General features: G+C 43.2%; 1 protein-coding gene and 1 long non-coding RNA gene across 8 annotated transcripts in view; one reads left to right on the forward strand and one right to left on the reverse strand.

The window, feature by feature from the left end:
• The window catches only part of LOC119257877 (IQCJ-SCHIP1 readthrough transcript protein), a 657,554-nt gene that overhangs the window by 65,848 nt on the left and 564,726 nt on the right, over positions 1-26,980 (reverse strand). The gene's annotated exons all lie outside the window — the stretch shown is intronic.
• Positions 8,624-10,924, forward strand: LOC129146783 (uncharacterized). Its single transcript, XR_008553987.1, has 3 exons — positions 8,624-8,710; positions 9,267-9,319; positions 10,643-10,924. It is a non-coding gene; the product is annotated as an uncharacterized LOC129146783 (long non-coding RNA).

Consider the following 26,980-nt stretch of genomic DNA (forward strand, 5'->3'; position numbering starts at 1 on the left):
CAGGACCACCTGAGCCATCTGCCTTGAGGGTGAGGTGCCGGGCAGAGCTGACCCCACCCTAAGGCTCAGGTCTCCCTTAAAGAGCAGGAAAAGCACTGGGGAATAACATGTGGGGACATGCTAGGCACCATCTCCGCCCACTGGCAGCCTCCCTAGGTTACTAACCTACCGGGCAAAAGGTGGGCGCCAATCCCTGGTAGATAGTCTGGACCAAAGTCAGGGCTTGATCAAGTGGACAAACACTATCTCCCACGTTCCTGTCCCTGCAAATTCCTTGTAAAAGCAGATATCTCTCTGTTAAGCAAACAGCCATTCCCCTAGGTGGCAGTGAAAGGATAGGGAAACACTTTCTTCACTGGCGCTACTGGTGGTCAGAATATGCAAGTGATGGTCAGACAGAGAGAGCAAAGCAATTTACCACTAGTGGTGGGCGATTTTTTTCTGTTTTTGTTTACCTCAGGAGACGTGTGGATATGGGTTCAGAGAGCACAGTGGCTTTAAAATACATCCACAAATCCTTGATACTCTTTCCTTGAAGAGTGGAGCCTAATTCTCTTCTCCATGAATATGGGCTGGATTTCGAGACTTTTTCTATAGGAAAAAGCCATGACACACCAGATACTTTGGAGATTAGATTTTTCTCCCGTCAATCATTTGCACTAGAGAAGTCAGCCACCATGTTGTAAGGACATGCAGTAGCCTATGGAAGAAACCAAGGTTCCCAACCTCCGGATCCATCTGGAGTGAGCCACGAGTGAGTCATGAGGGATGGGAGTGAGCACCTGGGATGGGATCGAGCCATATGGGACATGAGTGAGTCAGATGGGGAATGAGTGAGCTTTCTGGGAAGAGGACACTCCTGCCCCACTCAGGCGTTCAGATGACCACAGTCCCAGTGAACAGTTTGGCCCTGAGCCAGGACCAACCAGCTGAGCAGCTCCCAGATTCCTGACCCTCAGGAACAAAGATAAGAAATGTTTGTTACTTTAAACTGTTGTTTGTGTAATCTGTTACAAAGCAATAGATAACTAAGGCAGAGCGTAAGGACCACACAAACATTGTTCATTTTTAAATTAAGATGCTGAGCATAAAATTCCACTAATGTAAACAAATCTTAAGTTGCCAGAAAGGAAAAGGCTCTATGATGTTATCATAGACTAGGGCTGGAGATAGGCCAGGCCAATCCCCCTGTGACCTTGGGGGGGGGTGTGTGAGAGAGAGAGAAAGAGAGAGAGAGAGAGAGAAAGGGGAGAGAGAGACAGACAGACAGAGACAGACAGACATGTTGCTTCCCTGAGCTTCAGTGCCTCCCTCTGTGGGTCCTGAAAGCTCAAAGATCCACAGTGAGGAGGCTGGTAGCAGGGCTGCCCCTTCTCCAGCTGCCCCACAAGCACACAGAAGCCCTGAAGACAGTGTTCTGCCAACACTCCACTATGCCCCTTCTGGGGGAGACAATATGGATGTGGAGGGATTAGGAAGTTGGAGGGATAAGAAGCCAATGACCATATGCTAACCACATTGTTTACACAGTCGTCATGCTCTTTTGCACTTCAGTTTCGAATCTCAGGGTATTACCATCCCCACCTTAAAATATGCTCAGCTATTGTTACAGCTTCTCCACTGCTCATTATCCCTGGAGCTGGAGCACTGGACACAGTGGGCTCACTGGGACCGCATGGCAGGAGCGCTGGAGGCGGTGCTGGTGTGACAAAGCAACTTGTCAAAACTGAGGCTCAGGGTTGTGACTGAAGAAGCCCTGAATATAGTGAAAATACAATGACAAAGACAATGAGGAATTAACCAGAAGGGGCAGGTTACACTCAATTCCTCTTGTACTACCATAAAAAACTTCTCATTGAAAAGATGCATTAGTTTACTTGGTCATTCACTGTAGGGTCACATGGTTTAACTTGCATTTGAGCTAATCAGTTAGTAAGACAGCGTTCTTTTCAGAGTAATGCCAAATTGGAGGTATTTGGAAAAGTCAGCCAAGAGGGTACAAGGATGAGCAAAGACCCAGAATGGTCACCCAGAAGGGGTGGAATTATTTTCAATTTGGCTATGCTAACTGCTTCAAAAAGTGAATTTCTTTCCCTGAAAACCAGACACAACCCAGTATCCACGTTGCTCTGACAGGTAAGGTTGCAGAATCTGCTCAGAGCTGCTCCCACTCAAGGTATCTGGTACTGCTTCTCCCTTTCAGACCCACCAGCACGGAATCATTCGTGATCTGCAAAGGAAGGTCTTTATTGTGTGGCTTATACTCTTGATGCCATGGACTACTGTCCTTTTCTTCATCATAGATATTTAATTCCTTCGCCTGGTCCACACATATTTAGAGTACCTAAGATAAGGCAGGGCTGAGATGCAATGAGGCCCATCCACATTCTCGAGGTGCACATGATACATAAACAGATGATACACAATACATTACAGATTTATATTATTATATACAACATAATCTATACAGTAGGCTATACCGAACCAAGTCTAAGGAGGAGGTGTCAGGGATGCTTTTCTGGAGTAGGTGCATTTGAGATGTTTACGTAGCAAGTAGGGTAACAGATCAAACATTTCAGGCAGAGGGTACAGTAAAAGCAAAGATGTGGAGGTTAGAAACACACAAGCCAGACCATTCAGCAGGATAGTTTTGGATAACAGAGCAGCCAAGAAATGAGGCCAGAGATTAATAGGATCTAGATAGGGGAGCCAGTGCCAACTTCAGAAGTTTAGGCTTTATCCTGAGGAAGTCACTAAAGGATTGGAGGAGACCCACCTGGACAGGTAGACAAGTAGATTGGGGGAGGGAGTAAAGTGTGCAGGATGGGGGGGAGAGTGGGTGGGAGAAGTCATAGTAGCTGAAGTGAGAGTTAAAAGCATTCGTAGAATTGCGGTGGGAGCTGGGATGGGGAGGGGGGTGGTTTAAAACACAGAAATTACAATTGGCAAGACTTGGTGACTGACTGGTTATAGGAAATGAAAAGCAGGAAGGAATCATGAGTGTGTTGATGGTGGCTGCTGCCATTATCAGAGATGAAAGGGCAGACACAAGCTAGAGGAGAAGATGACTGACAAAACAGAATACAAGCCAATTTACAAATGACTGAAACAAAAATGACATAGGATCAACTGATTTCAATGAATAGATACCAAGTTATTGGGACGGATACTGCTCCTTGGTTGACTTTTTATACATAAGGCACTAACTTAAAGCAAAGGTTCCTTTGGGTTAGCTATACCTATTCTCTGTGCCATGCAACAGTTCAGTTTTCTCAACACTGACTCCATTCTCTCCTCTGTGAAACCTATCACCACGTACCATGTACAATGTACCGTGACATCATTTGTTTTTCACATAAAAATATCATTTATGTACTCAGCCATAAAAAGATGAAATCTTGCCATTTATAATAAGGATAGACCTTGAGGGGATTATGCTAAGCAAAATAAGTCAGAAGAACAAAGACAAATACTGAGTCATTTCACTCATATGTGAAATGTAAAGAAAAAAGCAAGTGTACAAACAAAACAAAAACAAACTCTTAGAGCCTGACAACAGAATGGCTGTTACCAGAGGGGGAGGGAGGGGGAAGGAATAGCTTGGTGGTATGATGTATGCAGTTCTGAGGTGAGAAACGGTACACCTGAAAGCTAGACAGTGTGATAAATTAATGTTACCTCAATAAAAATAAAATTTATATCATTTATGTATACTAAATCTACTTCTATTCCTTTAATTTTCTTTTATTAGCCAATTAGAACATGTTTCAGGATTTCAGCTTATAGAAGAAAAGTTCATAAAACAGTGACTTTAACATTTAAGGACCAAAACAAGCATTAGACTTATACATTGAAAACTACAAAATACAGCTGAAAGAAATAAAAGGAATGTGAATGAATGGAGACATATTCTTCACTCGGGAGTTGAAAGAATTGATATTATCAAGACGGTAATTTTTAAACTGATCTATAGAGTCAACCAATTCCTATTAAATTCCAACATTTTGGCAGTAATTGGTCCTAAAATCTGGGAAAAGAACAACACTGGAGAACTTAAACTCCTAATTTGGAAACTTACCATAGTGGCACATTGATCAAGATATTATGGTACTAGCATAAGGATGGGCATGTGGATAAATGGAACAGAGTTGAGAATACTGAAATCAGCCCTCACATTTGTAGTCCACTGATCTTTGACAAAGTGTGAAGGGATAATTTAGCGGGGGAAAGGACAGTCTTTTAAACAAATGATGATGGGCCAACTGGATATCTACATGCAAAAACTATGAATTTATATAATTATTTCATATCACACAAAACAAACTACAATTGCTCACAGACTAACATAAGGGCTAAAACTTCTAGAAGAAAATATAGAAGACCTTTTGTGGTCTTAGATTAGATAAAGAATTCTTAAATAGAGGATCCATACAGGAGAAATACTGAAATAATAGGCTATCAAAATCCAAATTTTTGTACCTCAAAAATACAATAATAAAATGAAAAGATAAAGCACATTCTGGAGAAAATATGTGTAAATATTATTTCTGATAAAGGACATATCCAGAATATATGAAGATCTCTTTTCAAGTCAATAATAAAACAAAAAATTTAAAAACAGGCTAATAAGCACATGAGGAGATGTTCAGCATTATTAGTCACATTAGTCATTAGGGAAATACAAATCAAAACAACGAGACATCACTTCATGCTTACTACAATGAGTATATTCCAAAACATAAAATAATTATTGATAAGGATATGGAAAAGGTGGGACTTTCATATATTCCTGGCAGAAATGCACTTTGAAAAAGTTTGACAGTTTCTTAAAAACATTACACACAAATATATCCTATGACCCATAATCATAACTATCCAATTTCACTTCTAAGTATCTACCAAAGAGAAATGGAAACATGCCTTAAAATGACGTCTATGTGTTCATGGAAGCATTATTCACAATCTAGCAAGTGAAGACAATCTGCATGTCCATCAACTGGTAAAGGAATAAACTACACAAAACCACCATACAGTGCACTATTCCTCAGTAGTAAGAACGAACTATACTGATACTGACCACAAAGACAAATCTCAAAGACAATAAGCCAAGTGAAAGAAGCCAGACGTAAAAGACCCCATGTTGGGCCTCCCCGGTGGCGCAGCAGTTGAACGCTGGGTTGCGAAGCTGCCCGCAGCCTCTGCAGTGCCGGTTCGATCCCTGGCTGCTCCCCGGCCACCGGCCAGGGTCCCACAGGGCGTGCAGACCTCTCCTGCCGCCCGCTGCTCCCCTCAGCAGTGTGCTTCGGTCCTTCTGCCTGCTCTGCTCCCCGCTCTGGCTCTGGTGAATTCTCTCACCCTCCCGCGCTTCTGACTGTATCCAGTGCTTATATAAATAAATAAATCAACAAACAAACAAATAAATAAATAAATCATTTAAAAAAAAAAAAAGACCCCATGTTGTATGCTCCCATTTATATGAAATGCCCCAAAACGGCCCATTTATAGGAGCAGAAGGCAGATCAGGGATTGCCTAGGATTGGGAGTGGGGCCAAGAATTTTCAAGAGCCGGTCTTTTGAGAATGATGGAAGTTTTCAGAATTGGATTGTGGTGAAGTTTTGCACAGCTCTGAGAACTGATTTTTTTGTGAGTATACACTCAATTGTACCCTTAAAAGAGGGGGTTTTATGGTATGTAAATTATATCTCACTAGAGCTATTTAAAGAAACAGGGAGCTTATTTTTCTCATATGATGAGGTGTCTATAGATAGGCTAGTCAAGGGTTGTCACGGATTTTTCTGTAATTACTAGAGACCCAGACTCTTCCTCTTTATGTTCTTGTTCCAGTGGTCATAAATTGACCTCCTTCTGGGCAAAATAAAAGAGAGAGAGAGAGAGAGAGAGAGAGAGAGAGAGAAGAGAGAGAGAGAAGAGAGAGTACAAAAGGTATTAGTCTGCCAAGACAGCTACCTTTAAAGACCTTGGAAGCCCCACCCAGTGGCTCATTGACCAGAAAGGTGCCACGTGACCATCCCTAACTTCAAGGAGTCTGGGAAATGCATAAGTATTGCCACCTCTAATCAAATTATGACCCTGTTAGTAAGGGAGAAAGGAAGAGTAGAAATTGGGTAGAGTAGCTAGCAATCTCTGGGGTAGAGAATACTTTTGATGTTGATGTAAACATAATAGAACCAGTGTGACCTACAGAATAGAGTCACACTCAGTTATCAAATATATAATCTAGAATATGCTTAGTAATAATGATTTCTCATCAAAATGAAAACAAAAGCAATCAAATTTTCAGTGAAAACATAAGGGCTCCAAAGAAACTGTTACTCTGTCGAGACACACTGAGCTGAACAAACGTTTCTGGTTGTTCATATTTTTTTTTTTTTAATAGAGGCATGTTTTATTTATTTATTTGTTTGTTTATACATGCACTGGGTACAGTCAGAAGCGCAGGCGGGTGAGAGAATTCACCAGAGCCAGAGCGGGAAGCAGAGCAGGCAGAAGGACCGAAGTACACTGCTGAGGGGAGCAGCGGGCGGCAGGAGAGGTCTGCGTGCCATGTGGGACCCTCCTCCAGTGGCCGGGGAGCAGCCGGGGATCGAACCGGCGCTGCAGAGGCTGCGGGCAGCTTCGCAACCCAGCGCTCAACCACTGCGCCGCCGGGGAGGCCCAGTTGTTCATATTTTTAAGACAAAAACTTGAGTGATAAGCCATTTGGATTAGTGAAAAGAATAGTGTCCTTGAGTTGAGAAATGTCTGGATTCAAAAATTGGCCACACCCTAACTATGTGGCAAATTCCACAACTTATCCTCCTCTGTACAATGAGAGCAATAACCCCACATCCAGGTGTTCCTGGTTGGACTTAGTAAGAGAGCAGATGTGAAGCACTGTCCATACAGGAGCTTCCCTGCACAAATCACAGCCGTGCCTCACACCAGCATGGAGGAACACACCTTTTTATTCTCATCCAAATTAAACAATGTCTTGGATTCCCCCATTTCAGCCTGAGAACCTTTCTCAAGAGAATTCCTATATGGATATCATCTATTCAACACACATATCACACACACACAAAGAGACACACACATACACAACTTATAATGTTGGGGGGAGCAAAACAAAACAACACATTTCAGATGAAAGTAAGTCTTTGAACAAGTGCCTTTATTTTTGTACCCAATGTGTTATAACATTCCTAAAGGTTAATTTTTCTTTTACAAAATCAGGGAGCACATAGAAAAATGCATCAAACAAATGCATGTACTTGGCACATTTAAAAATTGGGGGTTTGTGTCGAGTGTGAAGGCAGGCGAGCAAGGGCTTTGGCACACACCCCAGGCCATCCAGTCCTCATCCATCGCTCACACATCAGTCTGACAAAGTCAACACAGAGCCTTTTATGGAACTTTCTCCCTGAAGCACAAATGTAGATTAAAAAAGGGAGACTGTTCAAACTGGCTGATTGGGATCAGTTTGTGTCTTTAGTAGCTTTTCAAATCACTGATTTTTTTTTGGTTAAACACCTACGGAACAAAAATCTGTATAAGAACACTGTGTGTCTCAAAGAAGGAAGAATTCCAAGCAGAATTGTGAAATTTGTACAGTGAACTAGAATAAATTATTTAGATCTTCGTTCTCCACAAAATACCAAATTGTATTAACAATGACAGTCTACATAATAAACAGCATCTCCTTTATTTAGAGACAAGAGCAGGCTGAGGGAAAACATGAGGGAAAAAATGAGTCTGGCTTTTCAAGTGTCTTTGTATCAGTGATCCAGTTCAACACCCTGACACTCACATTCCCATTTTTCTTCTTCCTTTGAAAGAGGGGGAGAGATGGATGGGACATGACCCCTCTACTAGGGATCCAACAGGCTTCAGGTCAGTCCTCAAGGGAGCCCCAAAGTTCTGTCACTGAGCAGCAGCTCATTCTGCCAAAACCTGACAGCTGTCTGGGCCTCTACAGCTGGGTCACCACATTTCTTGGAATTCTCCCCAGGCCTAAGATTGAGAAATCCCATCTGTCCTTTGGTGCCCTCCACAGCTAATGGGGTTCAGTTACCCATAGGCTTGTGCAAAATTTCTCTTATCCTGAGAGCTGACATTTACACTTCAACTAGAAGTCAATTAAAAGCAAAACAAAACCCATATTCTCCATTTTCTTGAGAGTCATCTCATACCAGAATTACCACATGGTTTCTCTTCTTCTTCACCCACATCCCAAATCATGGGGCGTAGGAAACGTCCTGCTTCCCCAAATGCACACACCAAGGGAAGGCCGTCTAGTGTAGCTTTGCTGGCAGCTGAAAGCAGAGCTCGTAGCAGCGCTGACGGACTGGGTGATGACAGAGTCAAACACAGCCGATGCCTTCACTGCCACCTACCAGACACTATGAATTTGGGGTTCTCAGAATATTTTCATATTTATTGTACATATTTCAAATGCAGCTGTTTGCTTAGTGATTTTATTGTAATATATCTATAAGCTGATGCATCTGATAATTATAAATGAAAGTAGTGGCTAGGGAAGGAGCCAAGATTGCCAAGCAACTCTGGGTATTTGGTTGACTCACACAATATTCCCTCATGAGGTATGAAGGTGCTTGGGTGGGACTTAGCATCCAGCCCACCTCCCCACCAGAGAACACACCCCCAGCTGGTGTGGGGGATAAGGTGGATAAGGATTTACAGGTGGACAAGGTGACAGAGAGCAACTGAGGATGCTGGCCTGTGGGGTCAGGGAAGTGGGCATGATGGGTCTCCATTGCTCTTTGGGAGTTCATTAAAACTCTTCTAGAAGTTTAATTTTGCTCACACCTTCACTCTGTGTGTGATTCTCATCTCACAGGCTAACCAAACTTCAAGGTTCTCTGTCCAATGCTCCACTAGAACACTAGGGGTCAGCAGCTTCCCAAAAGTTGCCAGTCAAAGAATCAAGATGGGGGCTCCTGGGCGTGGCTGGAAGTAGGGCTGGCAGGGCACAGGCCCCAGGAGGTCTGATGGACAAGTGGGAGCTCTCACGCCCCAGCCCTGTCTTTCGGTGTCTGCCCTCAGCTACTCTTGCAAAGATGGGCACTGGGGAAGTTGGCTGGCAATGGGGTTTGTGGGCCATCATCTTGTCCCCTGGCTCCACTCTAGGCTCAGGGATAAGCATCTTGATCATGTTTGGGCCAAGAGGAGTTGAAGAGAAGTGATTTCTTTACTCTTCGGGGGGGAAACTGTGCAATGACTATTTCTTTCTCTCTTCCTGGATGAGGATGAAGATGCCAGACTCTTGGACTTAAAGACAGTCATCTAGCAATCACTGGGGTAGGTGTAAGATGGGGTGTTGTAGGATGAAAGCTGCTGAGGAATAAAGAGCAGAGTGGGGAAGACAGGTCTCTCCGGTGGGAGGGCGGTGACAGGGCTCCCCCAGCAGCGCTTTGCTCCCATGTTCCCTGACCTGCTCTGCATCGGGACCCACACCCTCACGGCCCCAACAGTGCACATCCTACACTCAATTGTGAGGAGGATTTACCTGCAGCCCATGGCACGAAGGGGGAGGGGCACCACATGAGTTCAGGGGCCAGGAGAAGCTTGTCCCTCTCTACTTTCCTCAGACTACTGTACCAAGGAAACAGCAAAGGGTCACTGCACCCTTTTGAAATTTTTACAGATGAGAACTTGTGGTGATAGAGGGTATGAATTCTGGAGTCCATCAGGCCCAAGTCCAAATCTCAGCAACTCCTCCACTAGCTATGCGACTTTGTCTCTGGGCTTCTGTGTCTGTGAAACTAGAATGAATAAGGCCTACTTTTTAGAGTTCGTTGCCCTTAAATGTAGTAATATATGTAATGGGTTTGGCACTCAAAGAATGGTGGAGGAATTTTGGGGCACTGGTGGTGGGCAGGAAAAGCATACATTTGAACCTATTACTTCCAGGGCAGACACAACGATGTAATCCTAACTTACTTCAATAGCATAATTTGGAATGAAAAAAAACTGCAAAAGACAGTTGCCGAAAATATTTTTCCAAAACTCCTTGGGAGGAAGAAACATATGACAGAAAGGCTGCCAGCTCCCTAACATCCTTCCCCCACCTACATTTACTCTCTGCCTGTGACAAGGCTCCCCGGAAAATGCTGGGGACAGCAGGTCACAGGAAATTTGAGCTTCTCTTATAGAGTCCACATCCATGTTGGGAGCTCAGACTTCCAAATGGGAACTCAAGTTTCTGGAAGTGAGCCCAGTTGTGGAGCTGGGATTCACTGAGGATGTCCTTCCTCGGGGAGGCCATATGCAGTGAGGCAGTGTGCAAAAGGACTACCAAAGCACCAATGTTATATCATCTTTGCTTATTATTATTATTTTTTAAAGACATGAGCTAGAGATTTCCCTCACTCACTCCAAAGGGGGGTTCTTAAGTAGAAGTCTAGGACCCACATCTGCCTGCCAGTTCCAGGATTCCTGTTCTCAGCAAAGGACTGCCAAGGTTTCCTAGAGCAAGCCCCGAGGGGGCAACCCTTCTGTTGTCTCCTTCCACTCTCCCTGGCAGACTTGACCCAGATCCATCTCTCCCTCCCCCTGCCTTACTGATAGCCTACCAGGAAGGTCTGATGGAGTAAGAGGGCTTTTTTGCCTCCCATCCCCCAGGAGTGTGTCTTCACAGCCATGGCTGACTGGGTCTGAGCAAAAGGTGCCACATGTGACTTCCTGAAGGTAAGGGAGACCTGCTCTTCCTTTCTTCTCCTGACTGGGCTACAGCGTGACCGTAGGTGCCTGAGCAGCCAGCCTGGGCCGTGAGGCAGAGAGCCACATATGAGGATTGGGGAGCCGCAAAGTAGAAAAATCAAATCTTCAGTCATCTGGAAACCGCCCGAGACTCCTGAGCCTCCACACCTCTATCACATGCACGAGAAATAAAATTTTGTCTTGTCTGAGGCAGCGGCATTTTGGCATGTTGTGTCACTCCCAACTAAACCTAATCCGACTGATACTTGCCTGTATCCATCCTTTGTTTTCTCTACACATATGTGATACCAGAACTGCACTGTTTTGAACGTGACAAGCCGCTTACAAATGGGGTATGGATTCATCAGTCATTCCCCTCAGACTCCCCAAATCCCACTCACATCCTGCAGAATGAATTCTACCCACGGTGTAACCTCAGAAAGGTCACCTCCCAGACATGGAAGAAATAGATTTTTTTTTTTAAACCAAGAACAAAACCTTTTTGTTTTTCTCCTACATTAACGGGCAACTTGATGAAACAAAAATCATTTTCACTGTGATACAAACCTCTCAACTGTTTACAGTTAAAATAAAACGCTGGTTACTCCCAAGCATGAACTGCATACAATGTATAGGGAAAGGTGTGCACTGTGTGTGTGTGTGTGTGTGTGTGTGTGTGTGTGTGTGTGTGTAGGAGCACTAGGAACACTATTTGGCTTAGTCACTTATTTGCAATTAATAGCAAGTAATTGAACTCCTTATTTGTCCATGTTTCTTCAGCTATAAAACGAAGCTTCATCCAGTACTTGCACAAAAACTAAATGCATTAATATGTGTGATGCCTCAGCACATAAGCAGGTGCTCTAGCAACAAAAGTTTCTTCATTTTGTGTTCTTTTTTATATTGTTATAAATGAAAAACTAGAGAGTTTAGGTCAGTAGAACTGTATCTTAATAAGTTCTAGTCTCTGAAACTTACCAGTTTCACAACCACAATGGATTTAAGTTATTTAAGATTCAGATTTGTCAACTGTCAATCAAATCTAAACAACAACAGAGATAATCTTAATATATAATAATAACAAATATATATGACTTATATGTAAGTATTTCATGTAAACCTATTTTTTTCTACCTCGTGTTTTTAAGGATGTAAATAAAAATGACAAAGTGTTTATAAGTCAAATAAAGAAAACTGTATTAAGGAAATTAGAAAGGCATACAAACATAGTAGTCCTATTGATAAAACAGATTACTTATTTTAGAAGAAAAATTTTTAGAGAGCAAAAGATTTCAATTTTTAGAAAGCAAGAGATTTCAATCATAAAAGGAAGTACAAAATTTTATTCTTCCCTACAATTTCTTTCCCTAAAGCTACATGATATTAAATAGAGGCACATGTTTACAGAATTGCTTATCATACAAGTGACAATGAAATATGCACGCTGACTATACTGATTTTTTTATCTTTTTTACTTTAAATAGTTCTTATCACTTAAAGTAGGTAAAACATCAAACAATACCTAAGGAAAAAATATGATGTACGCATATGTTCTCTGGGTAAATGTATACTTAATATAACTGCATGTACTTTCTTTCTTTTTTTTTTTTATAGAGGCATGTTTTATTTATTTATTTGTTTGTTTGTTTGTTTTTGTTTATACATGCACTGGGTACAGTCAGAAGCGCGGGAGGGTGAGAGAATTCACCAGAGCCAGAGCGGGGAGCAGAGCAGGCAGAAGGACCGAAGTACACTGCTGAGGGGAGCAGCGGGCGGCAGGAGACAGTCTGCGCGCCATGTGGGACCCTCCTCCGGTGGCCAGGGAGCAGCCGGGGATCGAACTGGCACCGCAGAGGCCGCGGGCAGCTTCGCAACCCAGCGCTCAACCGCTGCGCCAAGGGGAGGCCCTGCATGTACTTTCTATCACTTATAAATAAATGTTCCATAACATGTTTATAAGTTGAGTAGAATTCAGAAATTTCCCCCCTTAGAGAAGCAACATCTCCAATAGCATTAACTTATAGTTATCGAAAACACCTCTTCATACAAAATCTTTGCATAGATAAACTTACTTTTGTATATGACTTTTCTAGAGACACAAGAGCATTTTGGTCAATTTGAGTCATTCCTATTGAACATAGTGAGGAATTAAAGGATTCAGTGTGAAAAGGGGGAAAAAGTAGGTGCCAGAAGTAGAAGTTTTTGCTGGGTAGCCTTAGAAAAGATGAAGAATCCAGCCCACAGGTGATTAAAAATGTATGTTTTTTAAAAATGGAGATTTGCATATAAAAATTCCATGCCCTGCATTTCAACACAGCCACAAGCAGCTGGTTATGCCTGGGCTGTCTAGATCCCTCTCTGTCTCCCCTTGGGGGACTCCCCTCATTTAGAGATCTACTGGCCTGTATTTAAGGCAGATGAATTTGCATATATGAATTAAGACAGCTGAGTTTGCACACAAACCTCTCCCTATGTGAAAACGAGAGACCATGCAGCCGCAGGTTGCAGGCTGACAAGAAAGAGCTGCTGTGGTTTGGCTCTCCTTCTGTCACTGGGACCCAGCTCACCAGCAGCGCAGACCACCTATGGAGACCCACCTCCACACAGCCACAAAGCAGCACTTACCACCAAGGGTGGGTTTCCTCGGACCCAAAGGTCTCGTTGCAAAGTTCACTTTCCAGCACCAGATACCACCTGTGCAGCAGAACACTGAGCATGACATTCTACTAGACGGTGTTTGAGTTTGTGACCTTCGCTTTGAATTGACCCTTTTCCAGTATCTGCTAGTGGGGGAGGGGCAGCTGCAAGAGGGGCTTCTGGAACAGATCAGAGCTGGCCCTCGGGACTCAAGCATATTAGGGTCAGGGGTAGAGGACCTGAGCACTGGCCTGAGAAACACCTGCTCAACTGCATTCCACCTCCTACAGATGGGGTCAGGGAGGTGGGCACCCAACTGGTCATAAAATTGGAGTGCTTCATGTGTTTATTTACATGTGTTGCATGTGTCATTTGTGCTCTATCTGAATGTAGCACTCTGAGGCAGGGACTCTGTTCACCTTGGCAGTTACAGCAGTGCACCACCATTACTCAAACAGTAGATGCCCAACTAATGTGTGTGCAATAAGTGACTGGATGAAGCACCTCTCTTTTGCTGGAAGCCTTCTTTTTCCACAGCCAGGCTTCCAGCATCTCCCACATGGAAGATTTCAGCTCCCAGCTTCCCAACTGAACCCCAAGCCTCAGTGTATTCCACACACCCACCCCCTATTCCAGTCCCTCCATTGAGTTGCCTTTCTAGAATCCATTCGATCATCTCTTCTCTTAAAATCCCATTACATTAAAGCACTATTTTTAGGATAAAATCCAGATTTTTAAATGAGGCCCCAACCTGCCCCTTCCACCCAGGTGAGCCCTGCTGGACCTCACCGTGTGCCTGTCCTCCCCGTTTCATCACCCACCAGCCCGGGAGGCAAACGCCTAAACTCTATTGCTCCTGCCTTCCATCCCATCAGGCCTCAGCCTAAGTCTCCATGCATTCCTACCTGCCCTCTGCTCCCGCATCATGGTGCTTGCCATGCTTCCCCTTCTACTGCCTGTGCACCCTTTGTCTCTGGCCAGTTAACACTCATGCTTGTTTGTCTTGTGACTTTGGTCCCCTGGGTCCCAGCCCCTGACTCACTGGGCCTTGGTATAAAGGAGGCAGCAGGGGAATTTTTACAGGATAAATATGTCACATGTTGTGCCAGTTCACTGCCATACTCCTTGCAATCCTCCCTTTTATCACCTATATGAGAAAACTGAGGCTCAGAGGGGTTAAGCAATTTGTCTGGGGTTGGGGGGGTGGAGGGTCATGATTCAATTTTTAGTCCTGGACTCCAGAGCCTGCTGTCTCCCCATCGTGCCCTGAGGTAGCACTTGGCCTTCCTTCCCTGAGAGCAGCCACCTGTGTCTGAGCACCCCACAGTGCTGCCATCTATTACCTCAGAAAGAAAGAATGCCTAGGGATGGAATTCTGGGTGGTTACACAAGACGGCACACACAAATATGAGCAGGGCCTCTTGAGCACCAGAGTAAAGGAATGTAGGTCAAATAATTGCCCTGCCCAGTGTATCCCCCCATTACCCAACTTTCCTTATTTGTACATGTGAGGCCACAGTGGAAGATAAATAGATGGAAAATTCTAGAGACTTTGTATTTACCATTCAAAACAATAAATCAAGGAAAGAATTTTAAAGTCACTTTCTGTTTTTACACTTTCTCTTTCAGTTCATGATCATTCTAATTCAAAAGTTCAGATCATTAATTTTTTAACAGCCAACCAGGTATCGAAAATGGCAGGTCTTTGTATAAACAATTCTTGTTCAACTTTTAGGAAAATGGAGTAAATGACAGTGAGGATCATAATGCTAAAAAAAATTAATTAATTATGGTCCAAGTATACTCAATCCTCCCAAAGAACAACTCTGTGAAATCAGGTTCTGTTAAATACCTATTTTACAGATGTAGAAATCAAGGCACAGAGAGGTTAAAGAATTTTCTCAAGATGACACAGCTGAGACATAAAGGATTAAAACCCAGCCCACCTGGCTCCAAAACCTGCTCTTATTCATTATGCAACACCAACTTTCTAAGAAATATGTGGTACAGAATTTAGTTAACATTTCAATACTAATTTGGATCTTACAAATGCATTGTCTGCAATAAGAAACGTCACAAAAGTTGATATTATGCTAAATGCCTTTTAAAGTTACAATGGCGGGAAGAACACAAGGGACCATGGTGATGGTTCAGGGGTGAATTGGTGGTGGGAATTTTATGGGGACTACACCTGAGAGCCGAAAGCATACAAGCATGTGTTGTACAAGAATGAACAATGATGTAAAAAAAATATATGTATATGAATAAAAAATTAAAATAATAAAATAAAGTAACAATGGAAAACAAAAAGGAGGGAAAAAAAATCCTTCAGAGGATGAAGAAGCTGAAGGAAAGACTCAGGACATAAGTTGCCACAGAAGTTGCACATTTTAACATAATTGATTTTTAAGGACAGCTAATAAAATTAAATCATATAAATTACTGACTGACTGGAAACTGTTACCAAAGGGAAAAAGCAGGTATTCAGGTTCAAAAGCAAACAGGTCTGTCCAACGTGTCCACATCACACTGCAGAAATGGGTGGTGCCCTGCACCCAGCAACTAAGGAAATAGCTCTTCATGTTAACGATTTTGAAGGAGCTAAATAGACGTGGGTCTCCTGAGCAACACAAAGCCAAGATCAAACACAATAGGAAAAGCCATGGAGAGGCCAGTTAGTCATGGAAAATGGATAATTCATTAGCTGGTCAGTAAAGTCCTTCTTAACTGGATGACATCATCTGGAAGAAAACTCTGCTTGCCCAGAAAGTTCCAGTGGCTTGCGTCCCTGATTCCCTCGTGCATGGTGATAGCTCTGCTCTCCCTTTCATGATGGCATGGCCTGGGCGCACTCTAAGAGTGGCAATTACTTCATTTTTTCCATGGCCGATGTGAGGCTTCTTTGTCACCCAAGTATTTTCAAGGATCAGAATTTGCTGAGAGCAATGACTCTCACTCTGCATTGCAACTACGTTTCCAATCCCAACTACACATACCCATTTAATATTGTTATCATCAGCCAAGGAGTCCCAGAAGAGGGTCCCAGCACTGCAGATGCTTTCTCCCTGTTACCTGCAGATGTCTGTTGTCCCAGCCTCTGGGGATGGGAGGATGGCACAGGGCCACTGCTCCTAGCAGGTCTTCTTTGCAGGTGGTGTCAGACTCACCGACCCCAAGCAGCCACTCTGCTGACCCAACCACCAGACTCCCCTTGTCTCCTGTTCCTCATGCCCCTCACAGACACTCTCCAGTTCCTATGATTCATCATGCTTTGCGTGGCTTCTGCTTCTGCCTCTCTCTCTTCTACTGCCATCCTCGGTCATAGTTCAGGGCCATATCCAGGAGGACCATTGCGTCCCTGAGAGAAGGGCCACTTACCATCACATCACTCACCCTGCCCACCTGCTCCAGAATGACCTTTCTGAAAATCCAAATCTCACCTGCAGTGGCTCTTCACAAGTCCAAACACCTCAGCCAACACACAAGACCTTCTATGACCTACCCTTCACCTTCATTCACTAAACACCAGTGTTCACACATTCATCAGCTTTGCTCACGCAGGTCACCAGGCTCTGGCCTCAGCAGTCTTGATTCACTACACCTAGGAAGGCCTGAACTGCACCTCCAGTGCTGCTAACATCTATCTGATGCAGCACAAGACAAGAAATGTGGAGCCACGGGCTCCCTCTCACTGCTGACTTTCCTCAGCATGACCAACACTACAGTCACACGTCCCCAGAGCAGTCTCTCTCCATGTCCCCATAATTTCACACATGCTGTTCCCTCTGTCTGGAATGCTTTCTTTGAGGGCAAATTCAGGGGGATGAACTGCTTTTCAAGACCCTGCTCAGAATTCTTTTCCTCTGACCCTTTTGAAGGAAGCGAACCCTCCTTGGCTTTCACTGTGCAGTGCATACCTTATCACACTCATTCCCCAACATTGAGATCATCTGTGTGCCAGGCACCCCTGTTTGGTAATCAAAACACAGTTCCCAATCCCAAGCCTGGCCCCTTTCCAGCTGTCTTAGTCTGTTCCGGTTGCTACAACAAATGTCCACAGCCTGGTGGACTTAAACACCAGACATTTAATTCCCACACTCTGGAGGCTGGAAGGTTGGCTAGAGGTGCCAGCACAGTTGGTTTCTAGTGAGGCCTCTTCCTGGCGTGTAGATGGCTGCCTTATTGCTGTGTCCTCGTGGTGTCAAGGGGACTGCTGGTGTCTACTCCTCTTCATACAAGGCATTTGACCTCATCTAAAACTAATCATCTCCCAAAGGCTGCACTTCCTGAAGCCATCATAAGGGGCCAGGGCTTCAACATATGAATTTGGAGGATACAAATGCTGCCGTCCATATTACCAGCCATGGGAGCTTGGCCAAATCTAAGTGTCATCTGTAAAAGGAGCAAATAAAAGTATCTGCCCTATTCGGCTGTTGAGACTACCCTAGGAAGCACTATTATTAGTGAAGAAACTGAGAAGTGAGCGCATTGCCAAAGACCAACCAACCAGTCAGCAGAAGAACAATATTAGCCCGTAGGAGGTGCCCTTGAGTGCACATTCCCAGCTGCAGGAATCCCGCTTCTCTTTGAGGAAATAAGCTGGCTAAGAAAGAAGCACAAGTCTGCAGAACTGTCAAGTGTCTACATTTGGTTTTATCCCGCTGAAAGGTTCAAAGGTCACAGATGGTGTTGGCAGAAGAATTGGGGTGGGCGTGGAAGGAGCTAATGGACAACTGCCTTGTGTCCCAGCTGCATGGAACTGTTGTGTTTCTCTCCTGAGCCCTTGACTTCTTCACACTTTCCTAGGCCTTCCCTTCTCCTCCAGTCCAAACTCCATTCCACTTCAGTAACAAATGTCACTGCCAGAACAGTCAGATCAGCATCCCTGAGAAAAAGGAATTCTTGTACACTGCTGATAGGGAGTGTGGAATGCTCCAGTCTCTATGGGAATCAATTAGAAGATTTCTCACAATATTGAGACATACTTACCATTTGACCTAGCAATTCATCTCCTAGGTATCTATCTGAAGAATACAAAAACACTAATTTGAAAAGATACATGCACTTCTATGTTCACTGCAGCACTATTGCAATAGCCAAGGTATGGAAACAACCTAAGTGCCCATGGACAAATGACTGGATCAAGAAGATGTGGTGTATAGACACAGTGAACTACTACTCAGCTGTTAAAAAAAAAAGGTGAAATCTTGCCATTTGCGACAACATGATGGAACTAGAGGGAATTATGCTACATGAAATAAAGTCAGGGGCTTATCAGATGACTTAACTCATGTGGAGTATAAAGAAACAAAACAAAGGATCAGACAAAATCAACCATAGCAAACTCTTGGATTCTAACTGCAGAACTGAGATTGCCAGAGGAGAAGAGGGTGGGAGCAAAGGGAGGAGGGGGCCAGTGAACTATGATAGAAGGTTGGTGGTACTTCGATGGTGAGTGTGGTGTGGTAACATTATATGAAGAGGTGTGGTGTGTACCTGTAGCCCTAAACACACACAGTGTTGTAAGCCAGCATTACCTCAATACATTTTTTTTTTTTTTTTTCAAAAAAATCAGCTTCTTTGGGAGTAAGTCCTGGACATGAATCCCTTTCTGTCCATCATCCCACTTAGCACTATAGCTGAAAACCACTGTCAGAAGCCAGCCTCCTGGGGGCAGCCTCCTGCACCCCTCCATCACCTTCCTGTGGAGACCTGCTATTCTATAGAATTCCTCTCTCAGGAGTTCTTAATCTTTATGGCACTCTGGTAAAACCTGCAGACGCCTTCTCAGAACAATGCTTTTACATGAGCATAGTCAAAAATACAGGATTACAGGTCATCAGTTACACTGAAACACAAACTTAATAACTCTGAGGGGGAAGCCTTTGACTCTGACCTGATGGTCATGAATCCACTCAGCTTGTTCCTAGTGCTGAACGCACTTGGTATTCAATAAATTCTTGTTGGATCTAGAAATAAATTCATGAATAAGTCACACCCTGTTGAAAATCACTGTTTTAGTGGCAGGAAAACCCTACCTGAGGGCAACTTTAGCAATGCACCATTTCAGAGCTGATGAGATTCACAGTAATGCAATCTAGTTCTGCAACAGGTTCCTAAGGCCTCTAAAAATCTAAGAATTAGTAGCCTTTCAAAAAATGATAAGGCTCTGAGGTTAAGAGGGAAGTGGGAGGAACAGAGACAAGGGACACAAAGGATAGTGGTGGTGGCAGTTGGGAAAGCTAAAATGTGGAGAGGAGGAAGCAAGTGTAAAACTAAAAAAAAAAAAAAAAAAAAAAAGATTTCCAATGCAGCTAATCAAAGGTTGTCAGCTACATAATTCTTATATTTACCCCCATTTTATGTCAAAGATATCTCATGCCTCGATGTTTCACCTTCCATCTACATCTCATATGCACAGTAATTTATAGTATTTGAAGGAGAGTCTTGTAGGCTAGAGTATTTGTGGCTGACAATTTTTATCTGTAAATATTTTGATCATAACATTCTCTCTTTGTCCATAGAGTTTTTTTCAGAGAAGTCCAATGTATGCCTGACTGAGATTCCTTTATATGTTATCTGCCTCTTTCTGCCTTACCACCTTCAATATTCTTTCCTTGTCTTGTATACTTGGTATTTTTACTACCAGTACCACTGCTATCACTACTACCACTTCTATTTCATGCCAGAAGTTAGCAGCTCTTGACTGAATTTCCACAATTAGGGTCTTATTACCTTAAAATATCTTAGTCAGGGCTCCCCAAAAAGTAGACCCTGAGACAGAGTACATGTGAGTACTCTTCATGAGAGTGAGCTCCCAGGGAATGGAACAAGGTGCAGGAGGAAGAAAGCATGAAAAGAAGAGCGGTCACAGGATGATGTGTTATTGAGTTGGTCATTCATTCATGTGATTCATTCAAAAAAGAAAAACATCAATAGGGCCTCCCCTGGTGGCGCAGCAGTTGAGCGCTGGGCTGCGAAGCTGCCTGCAGCCTCTGCAGCACCAGTTCAATCCCTGGTGTCCGGCGAGGGTCCCACATGGTGGGCAGAACTCTCCTGAGGCGCCCGCTGCTCCCCTTAGCAGTGTATTTCGACGGTCTGCCTATTCTGTTCCCTGCTTTGGCTCTGGTGAATTCTCTCACCCTCCCACACTTCTGACTGTACCCAGTGCTTGTATAAATAAATAAATATATCTTAAAGAAATACAATGACAATTATCTTTTAAAAAAAAGAAAAACATAAATAAAGTTTCTGAACATGCTATTATCACTTCTAGCCTTTATGAGATGTTCCTCTCTTGCCTGTTAGAAGCCACAGAGAAGGGGAAGCAGTGGCTAACTCGGAGGTTCTAGACCTAGATGAGAGAAATGGGAGGGGTTGGGATTTTTTTCTCTGCTGTGGAGGGCAGAACAAGTTAAAGTTTCCCAGGTAAATTCAAGTCCTGATCCCCAGAGCTTGTGGTTATATTTCCTCATGTGGCAAAAGGGACTGTGTAGATGTGATTCAATTAGGGATCTGGGTTGGGGAGATAATCCTGCATTGTACAAGTGGATTCAGTGTGATTACAAGATCCTTCTAACATGGAGACAGGTAGAGTCAGAGGAGGCGTGATGAAAGCAGCAGAGGTGGGACAGGGGGCCGCCACCCAGAGAACATGGGCAGACTGAAATGATAGACAAGGTAAGGAAATAGATCCTCTTCTAGCATCTCCAGAAGGAATCAGTCCCGCCAACAAGCTGATTTTAACTCTAAAAGACCTTTTCAGATTTCTGGACTTCAGAAATGTAAGATAATAGACGTCTGTTTTCTAAGTCACTAAGTGTGTGGTCACTTGTAGTAACAACAAATGTAGGAAATGAACATGTCTGTCCATATCCAGTAAGCAATGAAATGACCATATAAGAGATGGAAACAAACACACAGGTTGGCTTTATTCTTTTCTACCCTGGATACATGTTAGAACTAGCCAGGATCTCAGATAGGTGATAGGCAGACAGACATAGATATAATCTTGCTTCCCATACACATCACACTAATGCTAGGGTCCCAACTGAATCATAATCTTGAGGTGGGAAAGTGATGCTTTGCATCTGAACAACTTAAAGGCTTATGATAAACTGGGGTAGCTAAGAACCCTGCCTCATACGAACAAAAATAGGACATACAAAAATTGTACATGGTCCATTCTATCCAAGGTATATGTGCTATTGATAAACATTCTTATTAGTTCTTATAAGGCTACTGTGAGTTGAGGAGATGGAAAATACAAAGTAAAAAGCAGAGAGAATAAAATAGCTTGTCTATAGTTAGGGGCAAATCTCTGACATGGTTAAAAATAGAAAACAAGTCCTTTTTAAAATTTTCAATTCAGTTCTCTGGTCACTAGACCTGAATACATATCCCACTCAAGCCCACATCAAATCTCCATTCTGATGAACAAACTGTCAATGTGGAAGTAAATATGAACACCAGAGTACTGAAAAATGGTTCAAGTACTTGAGTTATTTATTTTTAATTATCTTATTTCAACCTTATAACTGGCAAGTCAGTCATCTCAAATCATTCTGGAGGTAGGTAAGGGACTTGCATACATCCTAACCAAATTAATAATTTTAAAAGAAAAATTCCCTGCTAGAATAATTACTCAATGGAAACTAAAATACTGATGAATTGGTCAAATAAAACACAAATATCTAAGCAAATGAAAAAATTACTGTTAAATTTGATAGTGTATTAAAAGCCTACCAAAGCTATGATGATTAGCAAAATAACAGTAACAGCTATGTCCCAGACAGGATGTCAAAAGCTTTACACATACAATCCTCTAACAAACCTACAACACCAATGTCTATCCTCACATTTCAGAAAAGATCCTGAGCCTAAGAGGGTAAGAAACATAGACAGTGGATTTAAAACCCAAAGCCAGGTTTGTGCTGTGTCAAAGGCAGACTCTTTCTCACCTCCATCAACCCTGCTCCAGAATCTTCCTTACCTCGCTCTCCCCTGCTCCAGGCTCTTCCCCACCTCCCTCTCCCCTGCTCCAGGTCTTTGGGCATAGTCCGCCATTTGACAGGCTCTTAGTAGAAGCTTGTTGAACAGAGCTGAATAGATACAAGGCGGCACCAATATCACCAACTCCATCATCTCTAGAAATGAACAAAGAAACTATAGCCAAAAGACATGCCCATGGAATTCTAATCTTTAGGAGAAAATAAGTCCTATTTTTCTAGACACAAGATGGACATGTACAGATAAGAATGGCTATTATGAGGATATACTTTTACAACCAAATGTGAACATGACTTCATATAATACCTTGAAGTGAAATGAGACTACCACATAGCATCTTATGCTCTGGGAAATTAGAATGTGATATTAAACTTAAGCTGAAAGTTCTGTTTCCTTCATAAATATGAAACTATTTCCCAGTAACAACTGGAGAACAATCTGTAGGATAATCTTAATAGATTCAAAGATTCTTTCCCTCCTTCTTTATGAACAAGAGATCCTTTATCACTAACACTGCCTTCACTGGAGACACTCAGGTTTTTATGGAAATAAGTGAATATAATTGAGAGTAAAAGCCAACACAGGGAGGAAGGGAAATAACACAAGCCACAGGCTCAGCTCTAGATCTGGGGCTGGGACCCTGCAAATCACTGCTAGGTTCCTTGGCCACCTTCTAGGTCCTGCCCAGGGCAGGTGCCCACAGGAGGCAGCCAGTGGGAGGGGAGGAAGGATGTATTGGTGAAGTTTGGCTCCTGTGGATTCTCTGCAGAGATGTAGAGGATGCCAGTCCTGGGGACCCTCCTGTGACAGGACTGCAGTTGTTAGATGCCCTCCTGAGATGACCCCCAAACACAGCTCTGCCGCTGCTACCCAGTGGTGCTTGGCCCTGGAGGCTCCTCCACAAAAATTCCAGTCATATCACTTCCCTTTTGTTGCATCTTCTTAGGGTGGCAGCTGCTTCTCACAGTTCCCAGTCTCTGGGTACCTCGGTACCACCTTTTTCTCTTTCAGCTTTCCTCCACTCATGTATCAATTCCCTGCATTAAACCTGCTACCTGGAAGCTGTGGAAGGGCCTCTGTTTGCTGCTTGGACCCTGGACTGATGGCAATTGAACTGGAGATTAAACATAGAAACAACCGGCCTTGTGTATTTTGCTGACATTAATGGGGACCTACTTCTGCCCACAGATAGCTCCAGGGCCATCTCTAACCCTATGTCAAGGCCATTTATTCAACTGTCCTTCATGGGAAATTCAGGTGTGGGGGGGGGGGCTTCTCAGCGCAGAGAGCCCACACTGATTTCTCAGAACCAGCCTTCAGAGTTTCTCTTCTTCTCAAAAGACCAAACTCTTTATGGTGAGAAAGGCAATTGCAGGATACTTAAAAGGACGACTAAAACAAATAATGCCAACATATTTTTTTTTTGCACCATAAATGGTTTCAAAGGTATTTACTGAGAAAGGAATCCCATTCTTAATGTACAATCTAAAAATAGCTTGATGGAGGCAGAAAGTCAAAGCTCAGAGGAAAGTGGCTTCTAAATGGATGTGGAACGTTTTGAAAATATGGAATACATAATTTTTTTTACCGAGTTACATGCCCTTAATGTCCAAAGAAAGATGGAAATCATTTTTTAAGAGGAGATGGTAACTTCACTCAAATTACAGCTAAGAAAGGAAATTCAGCATGTGAAGGGCACACATTAACAATTCTAATGCTGCCCAAGTTCCTCCTTCGCAAAAACAGTGTAAGTTACATCTAATGAAAAGTTAGTATGAAAATTAGATTTTTAATGATTCACTGAGAGTATTTCCAACCTCTGTGGACTTTGAGCCCCACTGCTGAGTAGAATAAGTAGTGCAGCTCTGGAGAAGCATTCTTCCAGACCAGTAAAAATGGATATCTTCTGCCTAAAGCTTCCCAAACAATGGCCTGTCTTAATCCACATACAAAGCCTAAGGAGAGAAGGCCTGGGTCAGTGGGCCTGAGAACATGACTGGCCTGTGTGTGAAGGGGTGGGGGGATAAATCACCTCTGTTCTCTGGCTCTGACCCCTGCTCCTTAGGATTATTGCTCAGCACCCATGGAGCTGCCCCAGGAGGGATCATCCCTCCCAAGCTGATTCTGCTTATGGTGAGGTTTTTATTTTTTATTGTTTATATATGTTTTATATCATTGTTCATTTTTGCACAATGTTTGATTTCTCCTCTCAGGTATAATCCCCATAAAATTACCACCACCAAGACACCCGTGAACAGTCGTAATGGTGTGGCTTTAACTCTTATTATCAATCAGTAAATTTGCACTGGTATTTTACATATCCACTTTGTAATATTGGTTTATTTGGACCAATCCCTGAAAAATAAAACAAGCTTCCTATGGTCACAGAATCCATTTCTGAGCCTAGACTACAAAGACCAGTGGTTCTCAAAGGGTGGTCCCTGGATCCACAGCAACAGCACCATATGGGACTTGTTAGAAGTGCAAATTCTTAGGCCCAACATCAGACACCCTGGATCAAGGAGGTGGAGGCCAATTTTCTGTTTTAGCCAGTATGCAAGTTTGAGAGCCATTAAATTGAAATGATATGGTTATTTGGGGGTAGGGTGGGGTGTTGATGTTTTGTGTTAACTTGGCTGGCTAGGCCAAAAGGTGCAGTTCTTTGGTCAATGCCAGCCTAGATGTTGCTGTGAATGTATTTTTTTTAGATGTGATTAACTCTTAAATCAATAGAATTTGAGTAAAACAGATTACCCTCCACACTATGGGTGGGCCTCATCTAATCAGTTGAAGGCCTCAAGAGAAGAGACCGAGGTCCCCCAAAGAGGAAGGAACTCTACTTCCAAACAGCCTTTAGACTCAAGACTGAAGCATCATCTCCTGCTAGAATTTCTAGCCTGTTCACCTGTCCTTTAGATTCAGACTTGCCAGGCTATGTATACACACACACACGTACCCCCCCCCCCACACACACACATATCCTCTATTGGGAACCCTTACTAATACAAGGGGTTCATAAGTTTAATGCATGTGCCATAGTAGGGCTAGGATTCTGTCTATACTTCCATTACTGTCTACTCCATGTCTGCACACACTGTCTCTCAATATTCTTTTATGTTTTTGATGAATATATGGACTGTGTAAACTCACTGAGAAAGGAAGTGGATCATTTGGCCTGTATGGGAGAAGGGGATACGGCTCCTGGAAAACAGTTAACCCTGAGGACACCTCCACTAAATTCTGTGAGCAATAAACTTCTCCTCAGTAATCTTCTATAGTCCATTGATAAAGCAACAGGAAATCACACCCAGATATTGTGATTAGTTTTCTGAGTTTAATTTTTACAAGTGAAAGAAGATTTGGCACCCAGCAGGCCACACTTAAGATGGTGTTTTCTCTGCAGGACCTACTGCCTTAAGCATGGTGGGCACAGCGACTGTATCTGTCATGTTACACCTCATCTCAGAGCGTGCTCTAGCGAAGATTCTTATCAGTACATTATTTTTCTGTTAAGAGGGGAATTAAAACTTTAGTCTCAAATATTATTTTTGTCTGCCCAGTCCATGAATCACTAAAGGTAATGCTTTTCTAAGGGACAGAAACAGAACCCAGGGACAAGGACATCAGTCTCCACTCCCACATCAGGTACTCGGCAGTGCCAGCTAAGAACAAAGGCAGGGCTTAGCCTCCAGGCCGAGGGGATTGCTCTGAAAGTGGGTCATAAGTGATGTCCATTAGACTATTTTGAAGCCTCTGGAATGGTTATTCTGTCTGTCACTTGTAATTGGAAAATTTACACCTTCCTCAGAAGCTTCTGCCTTTTCCCCTTCCTTCACCAGTGAGGATTCGTGGAAAGAATGCCAGATTCTCAGATGGCCACCCAGTCAGGCTGCATGGAGGGGAGCGGTCAGAAGGCAGGAGGTGGGCAAGTGGGGCAAAAGGAGGGCTTGAATTGAAAGTGGTCTCTGCACAAGAGTCAGGCCTTAGGCTGAATATTTGAAAGCCATGTTAAAATGCAAAGATATTCTCTTGCAGGAAAAACACACTATGAGTGAGTTTATTGGATTTGCTCTCCATTTCCCTCAAAAAGTCAGAATTTGGGAAGAGGAATTCATCCTTTTACTCAACCTTTTAGTCCTCCTAGCAGGGAGGCCCAGGTCAGGTCCTCAGCTGCATAACTTCCAGAGTCTACACAGGTCCAGACAAGTGTATGTGAATGTGAGAAATAAAGAGGCCATGGAAAATTAGAGGATGGTGACTTCTAGTATTTAAAGATACTTCAAACCCAAACCAAAAGTGTTAGGCCAGGTAGAGCCTCCTACCGTACATTCAACCCAGGCATAAGCTACTTTGAGACAGAACTTAAATTAAATCATGTTGGAGTTGGCTAACTCAATGAGTAGCTATGTAGAAGTCTAATTTTTGTGGCTTTTATTTGTTTTTTACTATCATCTTTTTATTAAATATGGGTGCAGTTTGTTGAGAAGATTAAAATGAGATTACATATCATGCTGATGACCAGTCAACGTGCCTGAAGTGTCCTCTCTGGCAAACAGCACCAAAGCTCATGCCATTTACCCACCCGCTCCCTCTTCTACACTGACCTTCTATTGA

This window comes from Talpa occidentalis, unplaced genomic scaffold (assembly GCF_014898055.3).
Source record: "Talpa occidentalis isolate TD23 unplaced genomic scaffold, MPIMG_talOcc4v2.1 talOcc4.4, whole genome shotgun sequence".
NCBI lineage: Eukaryota > Metazoa > Chordata > Mammalia > Eulipotyphla > Talpidae > Talpa > Talpa occidentalis.